The sequence below is a fragment of the Marmota monax genome, unplaced genomic scaffold (assembly GCF_021218885.2).
Source record: "Marmota monax isolate L192 unplaced genomic scaffold, Marmota_monax_Labrador192_F-V1.1 WCK01_AAM20220418_F8-fsc00023, whole genome shotgun sequence".
Classification (NCBI taxonomy): Eukaryota; Metazoa; Chordata; class Mammalia; order Rodentia; family Sciuridae; genus Marmota; species Marmota monax.
This window is the reverse complement of record NW_026692907.1, coordinates 15970630-15991658: the sequence shown is the minus strand read 5'-3', so window position 1 is coordinate 15991658 and position 21029 is coordinate 15970630. Positions and strand designations below refer to the sequence as shown.

Below are 21029 nucleotides of genomic sequence, written 5' to 3'. Positions count from 1 at the left end.
CGAGGCTTATTTTTACTTCAATAGTGACTATGTTAGCTTGGGATTCCCCAGAAGCAGACCTTGAGATGAGGACACAAGCGAAAACGATTTATTAGAATACAGGTTGGCTTCACTAATGTGTAACTTCCAGAGTTACACACATACCTGTGGAGTCATATAGAGCCCTATGCTTGGTTTAATACATGGTTGCTGCCATTTTGAAATTCTTAATTAATTTGTGAAGATTTTTCATTATGTATTAGCACCCTCCCCATTCATGTTGCAGTTCCTGATTAGGACATATTACCAGGAAAAATAGATATGGGAGTAAGAACTGGAACTGGGAAGAGGAAGAAGCTAAGCAAGGATGTGATATGAAAGTCCCATAGAGGAAAGAGGAATTTAGCCCCACCACATAGCGAGGGACTTCTGTTGTCAGTGTTGATTCAACTGAGAATTGTCCAAATTTGTTGCAAAAGAGTTGGAGTATTTTTACCCCCACACTAGTCTGTCATTGGTTAAAGGCCAAGTGTGAGAATAGAGGACATTAATTACTAACCATTTCCAGTTGTTCTGTGTGCGGGCAAAGCAAATCCTGCAGCTGAATGTGGTACTCTGACCACCAGATGCAGGTGCTGGTAGGCAGGAAACACATATGGAACCAGTATGTATGAAGTTGGAAAAGGATCACAGGGGATATGACCATCACTGGCAGCTATTGCTGGAGTTAATCATGTACTTTAACATGAACTAGAGTACTTGATTATCAACTCATGATATCATGGGTAGAATTACTAACAGAACAGGTAATAAATATAAGAAGTAACAAAAGTGATTCAATAAATAATGTAAATAAAAAGTTGGAGATCCAGTGATATGAAGATGAAATGTGAGTCACTGAAGTTTGGGGAATATCAGCAGAGAAAGAACACTGGATCCAAGGCCATCGGTAAAAGTACAAAATGTAGAGCCAGGTGCCTGGGTCTAAATCCTAGCTCTGCCACTTTCTGACTGTTTCATTTAACTTTCCCGTGCCTACCTGCCAGGGTTGTTAGGGGGATTAAATAATTTAATACATATAAATCACTTAAAGCAATATCTGCCATGCAGGAAGTACTGGTTAAACGTTAGCTCTGACTATTCTTGCCTTTCAACTAATTCGATCAGGGATTTTCCAACTATCTGTAGTGCAATTGTTCCTCAATACCCACTTGGGAATGGTTCTAGGACCATCTTCCCACCACCACATCCTATGGATACCAAAATCTGAGGACAACGAAGTCTCAAATAAAATGACGTAGTATTTGCATATACCCTATGCACATACTTCTGTATACTTTAATCATCTCTAGATTACTCATAATACCTAAAACAATGTAAATGCTACATTAATAGTTGTTATACTACATTGTAAAGGGAGTAATGACAAGAAAAAAGGCTGTACTTGTTCAGTACTAACTCAGTTTTTTTTTTCTCAAATAGTTTTAATCTGCAGATGCAGAACCCATAGATAGGGAGGGTCAAATGCATTTTATTTTCAAGTTGTTGAAGGATGATACTTATGAAATAAACCAACATACAAAAATAAAAGCCCATATGTTTTTTAATGATTACACGATTCATCAGGCATAACTGCTATAGATGTTTCTACCGGCTCGCTTTCAATATCTGTTCCCTTTGCATGACAGTTTATAGACCACTGCTAGTCTGTGACCATACTTTGAATAGCACTGAACTAGAAAACCTTCAATAAGCCACTTAGCTCTTACACCTCAATTCTGGATTTTTTAAGAGACTAATGAAAGATGAATAAAATTAAGTACACGAAAGCACTTAATAAACTATAGTGTACTAGAAAAGGAAATTTGTGGTAGGGCCATTGGAGTCAATTCTGTTGTCAGGCTATTCTGTTTAGGGTGAATCCTTCAAATTATCAGTATCTGAATCGGTCAAGTGTTTCCTAATGTTGTACAGAGCAGGGAATAAAGGGCTTCTCTGGCAAGCTATGACTCCCACCCCAACAACCAAGCCATTCACAGGTTGCTAAGACCATACTCCTGGAAAAAGGCACCAACTATAGAAGGGAGAGGAAATGTATGGTTGTTCCTTCTGCACCCTATCCAAATGATTTCACAAAAACTGATACTTGAGTAGGGGTCAAAGGGAAAGCAGGAGTGAAGATAATGTCATTAGAGCAGTTCTTGAAGCCCAGCTTCCCTGGGGCCCACTTCTCTTCAGCTGGTGAAACTCAACACTTACAGCCTTCACGAATGCTTTTCATGCTTTTCGACTCCAAGCATGGACTCTGCCCACACTGGTTCTGACTTACTTAGGCCTCACTTTCTCTTTTATCCACCCCGTCCAACAAGAGGGAAGATACTACTCAAGCAATCTACTGAGTAGTAAAATAGTAAATTTCTGTACATTCACCTTCTTTATTCTGTCTAGATTCAGAAGCTTTATTTTATTTGTAAATACTGAGAATTCAATCCAGGAGCACTCTACCACTGAGCTACATCTCCAGTCCTTTTATTTTGAGGCTGGGTCTAAAGTGTGATCCTCCTGCCTCAGCCTCCTGAGCTGCTAGAATTACAGGAGTGCTCCACTTGCTTGGGGGTTTGAAGCTTTTTGAGAGCAAGCCTCCTGTCAGATTGTTAGCTCCGCATCACCTTCAGCACCATACTTGGAATGAAGCAGGTGCTCAATCCTATTTTTGAAAAGGCGGTATGAATGAGTATGAAGTCTCTGGAAGCGAAAGTGGCTCTTCAATCTACCCAACCCCGAATCCATCCAGAAAAGGCCAACCAAATCCAATTAATTCATTATGCAGAACGCTGCCAAGTTCTGGGAATTCGGAAACACAAATTTCGTGCGGTTGCGGGGAGGTGGAGGGGGAAAACCTCATGATGGGCGGATGTACTTCAAATTTAACAATCTGGTCATACCTCTGCTTCTGGGAAACAAAATCTCTCCGTGGCCCCAGGGCCCTTTAAATGTTACCGAGACTGTTTTCCTCAGACATTTTTGGATCAGAGCCTAACTTTTGTGTAGGGGTTTGGCAGCGCTTGTCTTCGCAGCCCAGGGCACCCGCTGCCATAAGGGCTGGCGAAGCGTTCACACGCGGAGGAAACTTGCAAGGAGTCAGAGAGGCCAGCGTTCGCCGGTGGCGAAGTGGAGGCCCCGGAATCTAAGTCCAGGTCTTCGGGTAAAATTCGGGGGAGTGGGGCTGGCCAAGGGCGCCCAGCCACTAACGAGCTTCGCCCACTCGGGACGTCTCCCCGCCGCGGGCCAGGACCCGACGCGCGCAGGGCGGCCCAAGCGCGGCACCGCGCGGGCGTCCGGGCGGAGGGAGGGCGGGGAGCGGGGGGAAGGAGTCCTAGCAGCCGCCCCGCCCGTCGGGCCGTCCGCCCCGCCCACCCCGAGCGAGGCGGAGCCGGCGCCCAGAGGAGCGGGAGGAGGAGAGGTCGCTGCCGTCTCCAGGAGCCCTTAGAGACCGAGTCCCCGGCAGCGGCGGCGGCGGTGGTGGCGGCGGGGCCAGCGCTCAGGAAGGCGAGTGAGCGCCCAGCGGCGGGCGCGGGTGCCCAGTCGGTCCCTGTGGGGTCAGGGGCGCAGCTCGGGGCGGCGGCCCGCGAGTTTGGGTGCTGGGAAGCGAGATGGAGGGAGGGAACGGAGGAAGGAAGGAAGGAAGGAGGGAAGAGTGTCCCGGAGGGCGGGGACTGGTCGGGGCATTAGGCGCCGGAGAAGGGGGTGGAGGAGGGAGGGCAAGGGACAGTGAGACCCGGAGACCGGCGGCGCGCGCCCTCGACGGGCGGCGGCCGGAGCGCGCGGGTAGCGGGGTCTCAGGGGCTGGGGCCAGGGCCCGCGGGTTGGGGGAGAGGGAAGAACGATCCCCCCCTTCTCGCTCGCTTTCTCCTGACTCCCGCAGCGCGCCCCGCGCGGGTTGCGGAGGCCCCCACTGTCCCCAGCGGTTCTGGTGGTGGGGCCGAGCCGAGCGAGAGGCTGGGGTCTGGGGGCGACCCGCACGCCACGCCCTCTTCCCTACTTTTCTTCCTCGCTTTCTTGCGACAGGCGGGTAGGAGCGCAGCCTCGGCACCCGCTAAGCGTTTGGGGGTCTAGCGGGTAAATAGCGGGTCACCGAGAGGGGAACCCTGATGACACACCCCGCAGGGGACCCGGAGGCTGCCCTTTTGCAGACTGTATTTGTAGGTGGTAAGGAGAAAGGTCAAAGTTCAGACTGGAGTCTAGAATGTTTTTTTTTTTTTTTTTAAAAGCCTTGCCCGGACACTTCCTTCGTCGATCAGGGTGACTTTTCATTTTAATTAGGCATATCATTAAAACTAATTTTGAAACGCGGTCACTAGCGTCTCCGGACACTCTCTTGTCCCTTGCCTTGTGTATCTCGTAAACTTGACTTAAACCATTCATAACTTCCGAAAAGGGAAGCGTGATTCTCGTTGAACTCACGCGGTTGGAGTGAAACTTTGGACAACTGGAAATCGGAGTGAGGGACCTGAAGAGGCCTGTCATCGTGTGGTCATCCTGTGCGGGCGTGGCTGTATACAAACAAGGGGACCGGGAAGGACTGGCCAAACCCCCGGAGTTAGAAGGCAGGTCCCCTGCGCCCACGTGCCAGCGCACGTTTAATGGCTGCTCCGAGTGGAAACAAATCCGGAATTTATTAGACTTGGTGGAGTTGGACAAACTCCACGTGATTAGCTTCCTTTCCATCAGTGATTTCCTCTCCCCACCGCTGTCTCTGCGGACACTGTTTATATTTCCTGGGGCAGTTGAAGCTTCGCCTGAATAGATTGTCTATAATGAATCTTTCGGATGTTGTCAGAGGCAGGGTCTGTGTCTGTGTGTTCTCTATGGCAAAAGGAGAGTTTGGCCTTGTTTTTAAAGTGCTAGTCACCACGTTGCACCATTGCTGCTGCTTCTCGGCTCTCAATGTAAATTACCACCGGATCCCGGCCCTCCCCCAGCAGAACCAGGAAGGCAGGCAGCGTTAGGATGACGGGATTGAATTTTACTATTGCCAAAACAATCACTTTCAAATAAGGAGCTGGGTTGGTTTGTTTTATTTTAAACCAAACTATGTAGATTAGCAAGGCCCTTTTCCAATAAACAAATTTGCGGTTCACACACACACAATTTTTAAAGGTAATCAAACATTGTAAAGACTTAAATGACAAGAGGACTTTGGGATCAAACGTTCTGTCCCTTCACCTTCCTTAACAGTTAACCAGCACCATAAAGCTCTGGTTTAAGTCCAGAAAAAAAATGCAGAACAGTCTAACTACTGTGTCTTTAGGCCTTATAAACAATGCATTTGTATGTAGCCCAAATAATTTACTAGGTAGGGGGCTCTGGGCATGATTTTGTGTAGAAATATACAGAAATGTGAATCTGTTTCACAAGAGACTAAAAAATTCTGTGTAGAAAAGCCCCAATCTTATTTGAAAGACTAGCTCTCCAACAATTAGATTTGTGGTCTTGGGTTTGTGTTGTCACTTGTTAGAGAACATGGTTGTTTGTCAAGTTGTGACAGCAAAAGCCTTCATGGTTAAAAATTTTGAGGAAATGGTTAACTAATACCAATTTAGGTTTTTTGTTTTTTTTTTAACGTTAAATACCTTTTCTGTCTAGCAATAAAAAAAATCAGATTTATATTATGTCATTTGCTGTGTTAGATTTTCATTAGGTGGATTTGTTTCTTTGTTTTTTTGTCTTATTTCAGATTAAGTTGAACATACAAAGGTAAGTTGTAGAAGCCAAATAAATTTTTATGAACCTTAATTGGGAAGATAAGCAGTTTAACAGAGGTTTGGGGTATGGGCTTTGGTGTTAGACAGACCTGGATAAGAATATTAGTTATTTAGCAATTTTTGTCTAATTTATAAAACAGGGATAGTAGTGGCCTCTATCTCTAGAATTTTAATAAATGTATGACACTATTTTCAGAAAACACTTTGTACCTAACCTACAGTAAATGTTCAAAATATTAGATGTTTTAGTTAGCTTAATGAGCAAGCTGATGGTTAAATTATAAGATGGCAGCTCGAACCTTCCGGAAATGCTAGATAGAAATTCTAAAGAAGGTACCTGTTTTTTATGTGTTCAAGTATGTGTATGTGTTTGTCATGTTTCTACCACAGCAGTATGAATAATTATTATTGAAGGGTTAATAATTTTAATATGTTTTTAGAGCTGAAGTTACAGTTGCATGGTATTTTTAGGGCCAATCAGAAACATTTCATTAATTATCTTTTAAATTTAAAATAGTTTTTTTTTAATTTCAAATAGTTGTGTTTATTAGCCTTTGACAGGAAATTAAACCAGGAACAGAAGAAGTATTTGTCTTTATTTTAATTTAAGTATGAAAAAATGTGACCTAAGGGTATCCGGTTATTTGCTTTTACATGTACTGATATGCAAGGCCAACAGATAAGCCACTAGAAGTGTTAGGATTGTTTGTGAGCATTTGTTTTATTTTAAAATTTTTGTGAGAATGGATGTTCAGTTAATTCAGGGACTCTACTCATCGAATCATTGAATCATTTGCTAAAATTTGCAAAATTTTAAAAATGCTTCCATCTTTAAAACAAACCCTTTCAAGCTTCTGTGTGTGTGTGTGTGTGTGTGTTTCCTTAGTGCACATCAGGCACACAGAATTGGTCTGATTGGAATCTTAGCTCATGCCACAGAAGACTTCTAATTTTACTAATTGTTCCACAGGGACAGAGAGATGTTGGTTTATAATAATTTCACATAACTATAAAGGGTACAGTGTTAATATGAACTGTTTCTTATTTGTGACACTATGCTCTGAAGCAGTGGATGACTTGATTGAATAAATTATTGATTGCTTGTACTCCTAGAACATCATAATATAATGACGGATTCCTGGCTCATACTTGTAGATGTGCATGCTGTGGACGAGTTACTTAATCTCTCTATGCTTCGTTGAGGTGTTGTGAGGAATTAAATGAGTTAATCTATACAGAACATTTAGAACAGTGCTGGGCATTTAGTCAATGTTCAATGAATATTAATATTAAATTGTTTTTTGGAATGTTATTATATAATGAGCATGAATATGTTTATTACAGAAGAAATTATAAAAGAAATTATAAAAACTATATGAAATTATAACATTTTCCAAAAAATTTTTAAAAAGTCTCAGTAATCAAAAGTCCTGCCAAATATCATTTGAAAATTAGAGAACATAATTACACAATATCATTGTGTCTTTTAATATGAAGTGGATTGCAATCTTAATTATTCAAATTAATTCTTCTAGATCTCAATTCCATTCTCTTTCTTTTCAGAAACTTTTAAAATCAGTAATGCATGAAGTCTGTTATAGATTAAATGGGGGAAGGCAGTGTGCAAGTTTTAGTGCATTATTACAGCCAGCTTAAAATTCTTAACTGTGCATTTTTAAAAGCCTTGAAGAAAATACAAATGGGTGACAGGATTATGTCCACCCCAATTTATCCTATTTGCCCACAATCAGCAAGTACATACAATGATAGTTCATTTGTATAATAGTTTCTCAAAACAAATTCTGACATTAATAGCAGGGTTTTGTTATTGTTTTAGAAAAGAACATCAAATTTCATGGCACTTTAAGGTTCTCAAAATTAATGTCAAAACCTTTGCAGTGAGAATTATGTAGCAGTATAAGGGAGTCCTTTCAGAAGCTGCAGGTTTGTCTTCATAAGAGATATTTGAAAAGACCATCAGTCGTTAATAAGAATCTGCACGCAGGCCAAGTCCACTGACCTTGACTTATAGAAGGTGCCCTTTGCAGATCCAGATGTGCAATGACTAGCTGCATTTGTACAGCACCTTCGGTCTTATCAGACACCTGGACTGCAGTACTGAGGAAGACATCGTGCACTTAGGTTAACAGGAACGTTCCATAGATAAAAAGTAATTACAACACAGTCTTTCCTGCAGGATCTCACCGAGGTCTCACAAAGACCCAGATGAGGAGTCTGAGGTTCCCTCAAATCCCCAACCTTGCTCAAGGGGCAGGGACAGAATTTGCCCCAGAGTCATTCTGCCTCCACATCTCCCTCACTAAGTGCTCTGCCAAGAGCCACAATGGATGTGTATCCAGCTAGATCTGGGAGTGAAGAGGGCTTTATGGAGGCAGTTCCATTGAAAAGTTATAAATCTGATCAAGAAAAGCAGGAGATGGCTCCTTCTAAGAGAGAAAAGAACCATCAGAGGAGAATCATCAGGGCCTCCCATCAACTTCACCCCTCTTCAGCCATCACAGTCAGTGTCTCCAAAATGGCTGTGAGACTCAGCAGGCCTGAAATAAATACAGACACCCAGTGCTTTGGTGACCTGTGAAGTCTGCCTTTCCTATCCCTGTACTCCCAGAGGAGGTTTGAAAGGTCCTGAGAGAACCGGCTTGCTAAGTCCTTCTCTAGAACCAGCACCTGCCAAAAGGTCCTGAACTCTCTCTTCGCTTCTCTCTTAGGAAGGACAGTACAGTCTTAAGTATGTAGCTTGGAGCCAGAGAAGAGAGTGGAGGTGATTTGACTGAAGGCGACTTGTAACTGGATTACTCCCATTTACTGCCAAGTCTCTCTTGAAAATCATTTCTAGTGTCACTTAAATGTTTGGTTTATCATGTCAGGTTATATTGGGTATCGTAAAAGTGCTTAGTTATGAGTGTCTGGTTGCCATCCTGGGACAAGGAAGGTTTTTGTCTTCTTTTAATGGGTCTGCATTTCAGAAGATTATAATAAAAGCTGGAGTGTTACAGACTATTTAGACTTTTGATATTTCAGCTCTGCTGGAGGATTAATAGCTAAAGGAATTTTTTTTTTTTTAAGGTGTGAGTGAATCGGTTGCTAAGAATCTTTTGCACTTTTCATATTCATTGATTGTAAATAGGTGACGTGGGAGCTGGGGGTCAGAAGGCTCACATATTCTGTGTGCTTCCTTATAGAAATAGGCTACCTTTCCCTTTGAAGGCAAGGTGGTATAATTGACACAGAATTTCCTTTGATTGAGGGAGGAGAGAAGGGTTATACTTGAGTTGGCGTGGTCACAGATACTCAATGGAGTGTGTCTATATTGGTTGCCATGTCTTCACTTGAATTCTCTGTATAGAGAATTGCCTTCATTCAAAATGGCTGTGTGTAAACCCACATGAACCCGTTGGGGGTGGTATCTTATCTTCACTGGTGCAGAATAATCGGGCTTTTATTTAGCTGCAGATGCTGCCAGCCAAGATATCCCTGACCACTGGACACTAAACCCTTAGCCTCCACTGGGACATTTTGACTCTGATTCCAAGCTTATGGTGACCTCAAATTTTGTCTGCTTCTTGAGGAGAAATTGCAGAGGAGAAGTATGAGGCCTCTTCTCAAATGAAGATTCAAAGTGAAGCCTATGAAATTCCAATGTGAGCTAAATCTAAGGATGTAAAAAGGAATAAAAATCCAAACTATGTTTGGAGTTTATTGAGGCTTACCAAGACCTTATGGAGATAAAACCATCACCCAGGTTGATTCAACCAAAATCTCAGACAAACTGAAAAGGTGTCAAAACCAATAGACTAGGAGTCTGAATATATCTAGACTAATGAAATCTTTTGAATTATTAAATTGGCCATGGCCTCCACATTAGAATACAGGACTTCATGTGGATATAAGTCATGATCGCCTGTCCTCTGATGGACTTTTTTTTTTTTAATGAAGTTTTTCTTTACATATGATAGCGGAATGCATTACAATTCTTATTATACAGCACAAATTTTCATATCTCTGGTTGTATACAAAGTATATACACACTGATTCATGTCTTCATACGTGTACTTTGGATAATAATGTCCATCACATTCCACCATCATTTCTAACCCCATGTCCCCTCCCTTCTTTTCCCACCCCTCTGCCCTATCTAGAGTTTTCTATTCTGATGGACTTCTTTCTCTTCAGTTCTTCATTCCTTAAGGGGCAGGTAAAGACCAGTATTTGGGGTGTTGTTGGCATTGTTTACTATTAATTGAACAGAAACATGCTCAGTATCATCTGATCCATGCCAAAGTACCCTGCACCTCTGACGAAGTTTGTCTGGTACAGGGAATAGAGTAGTAGTAACTCCTGGGAATATGGAAAGGGATTCCTGTTATTTACTGACCAACTATGGGCCTTCCTCCTTGGGATGGGATGCAAGTGACAATGGCTGCAAGTGCCTTTGGAATGCCACATTTTGGAAAAAGATTTTTTTTCTAGTTTAGGTAAGAAGTGGGGAGCCTTGTTGCCAAAGCCACCAGAAACTAAAAAAGAAAATTCAACTGGCACTGCATACTTGCTTTCTCTTTCAGGCTGGTCCTTTAGCAAGCCTACTATCAGAATCAGCTTCATCTTCCTGGTTTCTCTCCTGAGAGGCATTTGCACAGCAGGTGGGATGAGCCCTGTTGAGAGAGTGTGACCACTAAGGCGGTGGTGCTGAGGATAAAGGGGCTGTCCTGTACTTTGGACCTTGGCCTTCTGCTGTTTTATGGAGAGACTACACCTTGTGAAAACAGCCAGCAGGATTAGAAACGTGAACACTTTCACATTTAATCTGGTTAAATGTACCCTTCTTCAAGCAAACTTGGATTCCCAAAGCAAAAATAGCAGAAGGTGAATTCCGAGGATTCCCTATAGAATTTCTTTAAATAGCAAACTCACCTATTGTGTTTTCAATATGATTTGATTTTATAAAAATTCAGGAGTTTCAACTTTTCAGGAATATCTCCAGAATTGAATATTCAGTACATGCTTTGCCCTCTTTTTCAAGGTTTGTATTTGATGAGCAGCATGCTTCAGTCATTACTATCTACATCCTGAGAGTACATAAATGCTCCTGGCGCCCTGCCTGGGAGTGTTTCTACCTTTGCCTCCAGTTCACCTGCTGTTCTTGACTTCCTTCTGGGTGTAATAAATATCAGGGGCTTTAGGCCACCCACACCCAGCAAGGCAGAAATCACCCTGTCCACGGTCACTGTGCTCACCTCCTGAACTCTGGACTAAGCTTTTTCTGCTCAGACTTTCACATGAGACCTTGCCTGCCTATACCCTCTGTCTTCCAGACCCCTTCTCCTGAGCAGAGCTCTTATAGCCTATTCATTCCTCTTGGGAAAAGAGCTATAAAACCTCTTCATTTTAAAATATAAGTAATATATTTATCTGGTTCCTCCCCAAAATCTCACCACCCATATATAAAAGGAAAATACTGACAAATATTGTTTCTGTCCCATCCCCCTCCACACCTTGTCCATGCTGTGTGTGACAAACAACATGTAAATGCAAGCAATAAGAACATGTTTTATATTATTTCCCATTCTTTCATGAAAGATAGATAGCAATATTTATATGGATGTTCTGTGCCTTGCTTTTTTTAAAATTAACAGCATGTCCTGGAGATATGTCTCAGCAGGTAGAGATCTCCCTTTTTCAACAGTGCAGTTGTTTTCATTGTGCTGTGTACCATGGACCAAGTCCCCTACGCAGGACTTTTCGGTCATATCCAGTCTTTTGCTATTACAGACAGTGCTGTGAGGGCTAGAAGTTAAGTCTCCTTGCTCTTGTGCAGGTGTTCTTAAGGACTAATTCCCAGAAGTGGGACTGCTGGATCACTGTGCCCTCTCATGGCACTGTGATGGATGGCTGGTTCCCATAGTCCCACCAAGAAAAAGAGTGTCAGCTCTTTTTGGTTTTGCTAATCTGGTTGATATAAAATGGCACTTTAGAATGTTTAAAGTTTTTCTTATTACAAGTAAGGTGGAGGTTTGGGACCATTTGTACATCTTTTCTTGATCATGGTCTGGGATAGTAGGTCCACCTTGTAGGTCTTTATTGACCTTTCCTTTTGCATGTATCCCTCACAGAATCTCTTAAATACTGACTTCAGAATATGATGCTTCCTTTGGCCTAAGTGTAGAGTGGGCTGCCAAATAGTGCAGAATCAAGAGAAGTATAAAATAGGGTTTTATGAGAGTTGCTAATGTCTGAATTATGAATAGTTTTCGGCAAATGGTATTATTAAACTGGGGCTTCTCCAAAATCATAATGAAGATGATCTTCTATTCTAGAATTTCTTCCCCTTTTAAAAAATGAGCAAAAGAGAGATTGAGGAGATGTAAATTCCAATGACATTTCCCACATAATCTTTTCTTTTTAATTTGTTTTAATTAGTCATACATGGCAGTAGAATGCATTTATGCACTTTGATATACATAGATGGGATATAATTTCTCATTTTTCTGAGTGTACATGTTGCAGAATCATATTGGTCATGTAGTCACATATATACATACAGTAATACTTAATGTCTATTTCATTCTACTATCTTTCCTACCCCCTAATCTAAGGTAACACTATTCTTCCCTAGTGCCCCCCACCTTATTGTGAATTAGAATTCGCATATTAGAAAACATTTGGCCTTTGGTTTTGTGGGATTGGCTTATTTGGCTTAGCATGATATTCTCCAGCTCCATCCATTTACTGGCAAATGCCATAATTTTACTCTTCTTTAAAGCTGAGTAATATTCCATTGAGTATATATACCACATTTTATTTATCCATTCATCTATTGAGGGACACCTAGGTTGGTTCCATAGTCTATCTATTGTGAATTAAGCTGCTATAAACATTGATGAGGCTGTGTCACTATAGTGTGCTGATTTTAAGTCCTTTGGGTATAGACCAAGGAGTGGGATAGCTGGGACAAATGGTAGTTCCATATCCAATTTTCTGAGGAATCTCCATACTGCTTTCCATAGTGGTTGTACCAATTTGCAGTTCCACCAGCAGTGTATGAGTGTGCCTTTTTCACCATATCCTCACCAACATTTATTGTTGCCTGTATTTTTGATGATTGCCATTCTGACAGCAGTGAGATGAAATCTTGTAGTAATTTTGATTTGCATTTCTCTAATTGCTAGAGATGTTGAACATTTTTCATATATTTGTTGATGAATTGTATGTCTTCTTCTGCGAAGTGTCTGTTCAGTTCCTTAGCCCATTTAATGATTGGGCTATTTATTTATTCATTTATTTGGTGTTAAGTTTTTTGAGTTCTTTATATATCCTAGAGATTAATGCCATTTCAGAGGTGCATGTGGTAAAGATTTTCTCCCAATCTGTAGGCTCTCTTCTCACTTTATTAATTGCTTCCTTTACTGAGAAGAAGCTTTTTAATTTGAATCCATCCCATTTATTGATTCTTGATTTTACTTCCTGTGCTTTAGGAGTCTTGTTAAGTCAGATCCTAGGCCAACATGGTGAAGATTTGAGCCTGTTTTTTCCTCTGTTAGGCACAGGGTCTCTGTTCTAGTGCCTAAGCCTTTGATCCACTTTGAGTTGATTTTTGTGCAGAGTGAGAGATAGAGGTTTAATTTTCAGTTTGCTACATATGAATTTCCAGTTTTGCCAGCACCATTTGTTAAAAAGGCAATCTTTTCTTCAGTGAATTTTTTGGCACCTTTGTCTAGTATGACATAACCATATTTAAGTGGGTTGGTTTCTGTGTCCTCTATTCTGTATGGTTGGTCTACAAGTCTGTTTTGGTGCCATTACTATGCCGTTTTTATTACTATGGCTCTGTAGTATAGTTTAAGGCCATACAATCTTTTAAGAAGTGTAGAATTTTTCATTTATGTGTATCTCCAGAAGTGTTATACATGTCAGACTTTTTTTTGTTGTTTACTCCCTGAATTGGACTTCTGGTTTTTTCTTTGATTCCACTGTCAGAGAGAGATTTTATTTCCAAGGTAAAAGGGAAGATGAAAGTAAAAATATAGCTTAAGAAGACAGGCCAGAGCTTAGTATTCCAGGAAGGGAGTAGGATTGAAATTGTGTCTTGCTTTTTGAGCTGCTCTTTAGTTAGGCTCTTGGGGTGTCATTTCAATATAAAATTAACTTTTATTTTTTGAAGATGGAGTTCCATTGAAAGAGAGGGACATTATGATTTGGTGAAAAGATAGCTGTAGTCTTTTTATTTTTAGAAATTCCTAAGGCAGTAGTGTATAAAGTCGGCCTACATCTGTATCCAAAAAAGTAAAAACCAAAAGCAAACTAATAAACCCACAACAACAAACTCTTTCTCAGAGTTATACCACTAACAGTGGTGGCCCTTGGAAGGTCCCATAGAAAGGAATAGATCTCCCAGCCCAGAGCTCTATGTCTTTTCAGCTCCTGAATATGTGGGTTCTTTTGTAAAGTTTGGTGTAAAGATCTTCCAATACTTTGTTTTTCTTCTAGCATTTATCTTGATCTGTTGTATGGTGTTGATCTTCTCCAGTATAGCATCAGCCATAAGGACACTGCCTTGGTCTAGTGTTCTATCCTCAGCATATAGAAGGATACCAGCACTTTTGGGAGCCAGATCCATGTGGCTTATATGCTCCTGAAGTACCTTCTGGACCCAACTGGATTCGGCTGCATTAGGGACCCTGTGTCAGACATTGGCCTGGGAAGTTTGTGTTAGCCTTTCCTTGGCCTTTTGGCAGGATACACTAACCCTTGGGAGCTCTCTGGAAGCATTTATGGTGGTTTAGAGCTTGAATCACCTAGGAATCACCTGACCACTTAGATCTTCTGACCATTTGAAAAACAGAAATAATAACACTGTATTTCAACATATCTAAGATGTCAATAATTATGAGATATGCTGTTATTTTCTGTGCCACAAGAGGAAAAAATGCTGCTGATTAAACTATAACAAACATCAATGATAGGAGTGCATTCATTTTCTGTGGCTGCTGTAACAAATTATCACAAACTTAGTAGCTGAAGACAATCCAAATGTATTAACTCACAGTGTGTTGGGTCAAAATGCAGGGTGGACTTGGCTTGTTTGTCTCCTTTGGGTTTTATAATGCTGAAAAAGTGTCAGCCAGCTGGGCCTTATTGGAAGCCTTGGAAAGAATTTATTTCTAGGCTTCCTTAGGTTGTAGGTAGACTTTAATTCTTTGCAGTTGTGGTGCAGAGGCTTCACATTCTTTGGGGTCTGATCTGGGGAGCACCTTTATCTCTTAGAGGTCTCTTTCTCTAGTCCTTGCCCCTAGACTTTTCATCTCAGAACCAGCAACAGAGTGGCAGATTCTCCTCATGCTTCAAATCTCTTTGAGGTCCTTTCTGCTATATGTCTGTGCCCCTAGCCAGAGAAAATTCTCTGTTTATGAGGGCTCATTTGATTATGTTGATTGGATTGGCTCCCCTATAAGTTACTCCTCCTATATAAGGTCTGTAACCTTAATTACATAATGCAAAAATTCTTTTGTCCTTTAACATATAATATTCACAGGTTCCATGATTTAGGATTTGGACATCTTTTGAGAGGTGGGCATTCTGCCTACCACGTACAGTTATCCCAGTATCCGGGATGATAAAATGTGAGCAAACTATGCTTCTTAGTATTGATTAAGTACTGTCTGTCTTTATTTTAGGAATAAAAGAGGTACTGATGTATATAAAGCTCTTGGCATGTTAATAAGTGCTCAGGGTTAACTATTATTGTAATTATAATTGACATTATGATCAGCATGGTACATACCACGCATCACCTTTAATCTCAACTGAAATTATTTCACAGTTATGCATTTGTCAAACCCTAATTGAGAGAATATAGTGTGCTGGCAGTAAATTTGATGGTAGTGATGCTGATGGGTACTCCTTGAGTGCCAGCTCTGTACTGGCATGTGCTAACACCTTTACATGCACTTTCTCACTCCCTATAGTAGCCGTGAGTAGGAAGTGCTAGCTCTGTTTGTAGGGGAGGAAGCAGGTTCAGGGGTTGATTATTGTGCACAGTAATCAATGGAGGTGGCATCCTGCTTTGAGTCCAAGTATGTCCGACTCTGAGTTGTTGCTCTTTTTATGGTACCATGTTGTCTGTCCCTGTCCCTGTCCCCCCCACCCCTCCTGCTAATACCATATGAAAAGTGCAACAGGAAATGTGTCCTCCAGGTAAGCTGGAGGAAGTGGCTTGCTGGAAGGGGAGGGGACAAAAAGGGAATCACAGATACTGTGATTCTCTCCTGTGCTTGGATGTTTCTTTGCTGATAGACATTTTAGCTCTTGTGGACAAAGACCCTGTCTCTTCAGCCTTTTTTTCCTTCAATTTTTAATAAGCACCAAAATGAACTTTCTTCATTCAACAAATGAAGGTTGCCTACTCTGTGGGGATGCAGCTTTGAACAAGATACTCCAGGTTCCTAGAGCGGAACCACATGAATGAGACTGATTCAGGTAGGGTAAGTCCTGTGAAGGCACTGAATATGGGAGTTTTTGAGAGGAGAAATAACCCCAAAGACCTCTCTGCAGATGTGACATTTGAGCTGCCCAAGCTAGGAATGAGCTTAGTATGTTTGAGCACAAAAAGAGACCCCTGAGGTAGAAGTAGGAGGGGCCCCATCATGTAGGCCATTGTAAAGACTTAGGGTTTAATGAAAATGCAAACAAGACTTTGCAGAGAAATCTGCTTTATTTTTGCAAATAAGCTAGCTATAGCAGGCTGGAAATATAATGTCCTGGGTGTGCACTGTGTGCTGTTTTCAAATCGGGGAAGGTTTAGGGGTGGGAACTCCTACTTTTTAAACTAATTAAGTCTAACCAGGGCAAAGGAGAAAGGGGAAGAGGAGGAAAGTGGCCTGGCAGAACTGGGGTTAAAAAAAAAAAGAAAAGGAGTTACTTGAAATCAATAAACCACTCCAGAATCACAATCTAGAATTTTCTCAAGGCAACTGTAGATCCTAGATTATCTTTCTTAGGCTCTTCAAATTCAGGTAGACATTGTTGAAAACTGATCTCATCTTCCTTCAAAACCTGTTTACTTTTTGGGGCTGGGATTGTAGCTCAGTGGTAGAGCGCTTGCCTAGCACATGTGAGGCATTGGATTCCATCCTCAGCACCACATAAAAGTAAATAATTAAAATAAAGATGTTGTGTCTATCTACAACATACATATACACATAAATAAAAATAAAACATATATATTTATTAGTATATATTTTTTAAAAAAACAACTGTTTGCTTTTCTTCCTCTTCTCAGTTTAGGACCTTTCCCTTCTACCAGGATTCCAGGCTCTGAACAACTGAGTCATCTGAATCTCCTTCCTCCTCTGTTTCACCTCCTTTCAGCTCAACCCCAAGCCTGCTGCAGCCCTTCCTAACCTGTCTGTGCCTCTCCCCTGCCCTGGTTTCCTCACTGACCTCTACCCTCTGTACTGCTACCTGGCTGACTTCCCTTAAACAGATCTGAATCCGTCACTTCCTGGTTGAAAGCTGTCAACAGGTACCCAAAGGCTTGCCAGTCTAGTAGTTCAGAGTTCTTGCTGCCTAGATTCAGCCCTGGCCACATTGTTTACCAGCTTGGAACCTTGGAAACATTTTTACCTGCTCTGGGTCTGTTTCACCATCCCTAAAATGAGGGCAATAGTAGATAGTAGCACCTGCTCCACAGGTAGGTTGTAAAATTGAAAGGGTTAATAGGTGGAGGCACTCAGAATAGCACTTGGCATACGGAAACCCTCACTGTCTCTTATGGCGCACTTAAGCTCATCTTTTCTTTTTTGTTACTGGAATTGAACCAAGGGGTACTTTATCACTGAGCCATATCCCCGGCCCTTTTTATTTTTTATTTTGAGACAGGCTCTCACAAGGGCCTTGCCAATTTGAGATCCTCCTACCTCAGCCTCCCAAGCTGTGGGATTACAGGTGTGTGCCACTGGGCCTGGCTTGTGGTTCATTTTTATTGCATTTTACAAACCTATTCTTCCGTGATGAGTTGGAAATTAAAAGGCAGTTCTTTTCCCATGATTACTTTGAGGAGCAATTCTCTGTCCTTGCCTATTGGTTCTGTGATTCACATGGTTCCTTTGCCTTGAATTCATTATACATTTATTATGCACCTGTGAGCCCAAGATTCTGGGGGTATAAAGTTGGGTAAAGTATTACCTTTACTTCCAAGAACGTTTCTCTTAAACTATCCAGTGAACTTCTGTCTATCCCCGATATCTGTCATAACTTCATTTTTTTTTGTTCATTAAGAAAACATTTATTAAATACCAGCATTTACTGAGCACTTTCTGCCTCCTGTTGCTGCCCTAAGGACCACCAAGCTAATGGGGGGACATAGACATGTAACAAACATTGACAGTACAATAGGTTAAAGGGCGGTGTGAACAGAGGAGGGTGGAGCCTAGCTTTGCCTTGGCAGGGGCAGAGAGAAGCAATCAGGAATGGTTTCACCACTGAGGGAAAGGCATGTGTCTAAAGATTAAGATCCATACCTTGGAGTCAAGCCCAGTCATGGCCAAAGCCCAGCTCTGCCACTCACTAGCCACGTGACTTTGAGTGATTGCTTCTCTGAACTTGGGATTCTTCATTTGAAAAATTGGAATAGCAGTACTTGCCTACCTCCCCAGAATGTCTTGAGGCTCAGGGGAGGTGGTATGTACAGTGTGCTTATGTGAGCACCTACATAAATGCCCTATAATGTCACCTGGCATAACTGTGCTATCTCCTTTATTGCCTTAATATTTAAATTTTCACTTGTCTGGCATTCCTGTAACAAGCTATTCAGCCAGCACACTTATATTATATTGGATTTTGTAGTTTTATCTACTATATATTTGTCTTCCTTCTAGAATGTGTTTTACCCCTTGGATTCAGTGGCATTTTTTCATCTTTATGGGCAGTATCCAGCTCATTGAAGACTCGTGTCTAGAGAGTATGTATTGAATTGAAATGATCCAACTTTGAGAACTTTGTACTTTTCAGAAAACTTCGTGATGAGTCTGGTCAAATCTTAAATTTCCATCTTACAGATGGGGAAACAGGCTGGTTCTAGATGGCTTCTGTTACTTGCCCAAGGTTACAGAGCCAGTAGATGGCAGTGGTGGCACTAGCACCCCAGACCTCTTATTTTCCTGGTTTCTACAGCCTGGTGGAGACTACCTGTGACTGGGGGACTGTGGGTTGCTGCTGGACTTACCCTCTTATCACCTGCTGGCTGACCCTGGAGGGCTGAGTGTGCAGGAGCCAGGCCAGGGGCTGGCCGGAGAACACACCCTCTTTCCCCACCCTTTCACTTCCTGCTGCCCTGCAGATATTCACCTGGAAACATGATGGTGGAGGTGGGGCTGGGCCTGGAAGCTGGAGGCCAAGAGAGTGGAAGTTTGTGGGGAGGATCTGCCACCAAGAAGGAGTAATTTGTAACTAATTCTAGAGGGCGGGGCCTGTCAAGGGGGAGAAGCCCGGGAAGTCAGGGGGTTGGGAACTGATGGCTCCTTAAGGATATCTCCAGGGCAGTGGTTCTGCTAAGCTGATCACCCTGCCCCAGCGACTGCCCACAGCATTGTGGTGCATTTCCTTTCCTTTGGAACCAGGATCCTTTACCCAGTTCAGGTGCACGTTCTTGTGCGCTAAACAGTCAGACTAGGTGTAAAGTGTAATCTTTATTATGTAGGAGGGCAAAGGGATGAATTCACTTGAAGGACTCTGACCTTGAGCTTTGCTGACTTGAACAAAAGTGAACAGTTTTGATTTTGTTCCTCTTCTTTCATTAGAAGAAAAGTTGACACAGTTCTCTGAAGGAGCAGGATGTAGTGCTCCTGTAGGATCCCAGAAGTCAGAAGTGACCAGAGCAGCACTTCTCAAACATTTTTGCATGCTAGCATCGGCTGGGGAGCAATTTTGAAATGATGGGCACCGGGCCTTTGGAGCCAGCCTCTCCTGTGTGCTCCAAGGGAAGTGAGCTCCTGTCAAAATGGCAGGTCAGGTTGAGAGTCCTGGAGGTACCCTTGCTGCTGAGGTTAGTCAGGCTGTTCCTGTGAATAACACTTGGGAGGGAAGTCAGGCCAGGGCTGCTGAGGAGTCTCACAATTCTGACTCAGTTTTCCTCATCCATTTATAGGGTTTGGAAGGAATCTGTGAGCACAAATTCTTGTCAACCCACAGAGCTGCTTCCTGGCAACACAGATTCTTCTTACTTACAAGGCAATTATTGGTGTGTTCTGTTAGGTGAAAACAAAAAAGCTGTCCTGGGAGAAGGACCACCTCCTTTCCCTTTTTGACACAGTAGTAACCTGCAGTGTAATAGCACAGTACCTCTCCGGACAAGGGACACAGTACAAGGGGTCTTGGCTGAGGCCTCTCTCTGAGGCAGTCTTGCTAGATGGACTGCTTTCCTAAGAAATTGGAATTTTGGGATTCCAGGACATAAGACATACCATACTCATGGCCATGTTCTGCTGTGGAACCTGGGAGCAGATTGTTGTTTTTGAGGGCGGGGTCTATGTAGACTTTCAAGTTTTGACTAGAAGTGGCTTTCTTTGATGTCCAGCAGTATGTTTTATTTTTATCTGAGATTTAGTAAAAGAAAAATTATGAGGGAGGGCAACTTGCAACATTTGCACTCATAGAAACAATTTGTGGCTTTGTTTTTCTAGATACAAATAGGTTTTTTTGAAGAAACGTTTTATTTGTATTGAATTTTTGATCCATGTATATTTCTGCATTCCCCCTTGAGAGCTAGAAGCTTTTGTATGGTAATACCTTCCAGAAGCACCTGAGAGTCAGTTCCTTAGGAACATTTATGGTCGCAAACCAAATAAAAATGAAATCTCAAGAGTGCAACTTGGTTTTGAAGCTAACCTTTTACAACTTTGGTTTTGTGAAGGAGAGGAAAGTATCATTTTTTTATGCCTACTCTTGATCATGTATCACAGTCCACCCAAAACAAGGAAGTTAGGTCATCTTATAGAAGAGAAAATTACAACTCAAAATGGTTCAGTAACTTATTCAATGCTGTACAACTCATGGGAAGCAAAGCCAGAGTTCAGATCTATGCCCATTTGACTACCCCATCCATCCTCCTCAGACTAAAAAAATACACAAAACTTAGTGTTGTTTTCTTCCCCCACCCCCCAGCACCTTTAAAAGACTTGTTTTCTTTTATTGTTCACAGAAGATAGTCTGGATAAACATATAAAAGCACATGAAGTGTTGTTGAACCAGAGGCTCAGTGGAGATGAGCAA

At 41.9% G+C, this 21029-nt stretch overlaps 1 protein-coding gene across 2 annotated transcripts in view; it reads left to right on the top strand.

Annotated features, from left to right (window-relative positions):
• Positions 1 to 3114: 3114 nt before the first annotated feature.
• Positions 3115 to 21029, top strand: part of Gng12 (G protein subunit gamma 12) — a 130796-nt gene continuing 112881 nt past the window's right edge. Inside the window, exon 1 of one of the 2 annotated variants that reach the window (XM_058581584.1) lies at positions 3115 to 3184. The gene's annotated coding sequence lies outside the window, so the exon portion shown is untranslated. Of the gene's footprint in view, positions 3185 to 3424; positions 3529 to 21029 lie in introns of those variants that run through there. The other variant, XM_046451047.2, reaches the window with a different exon arrangement.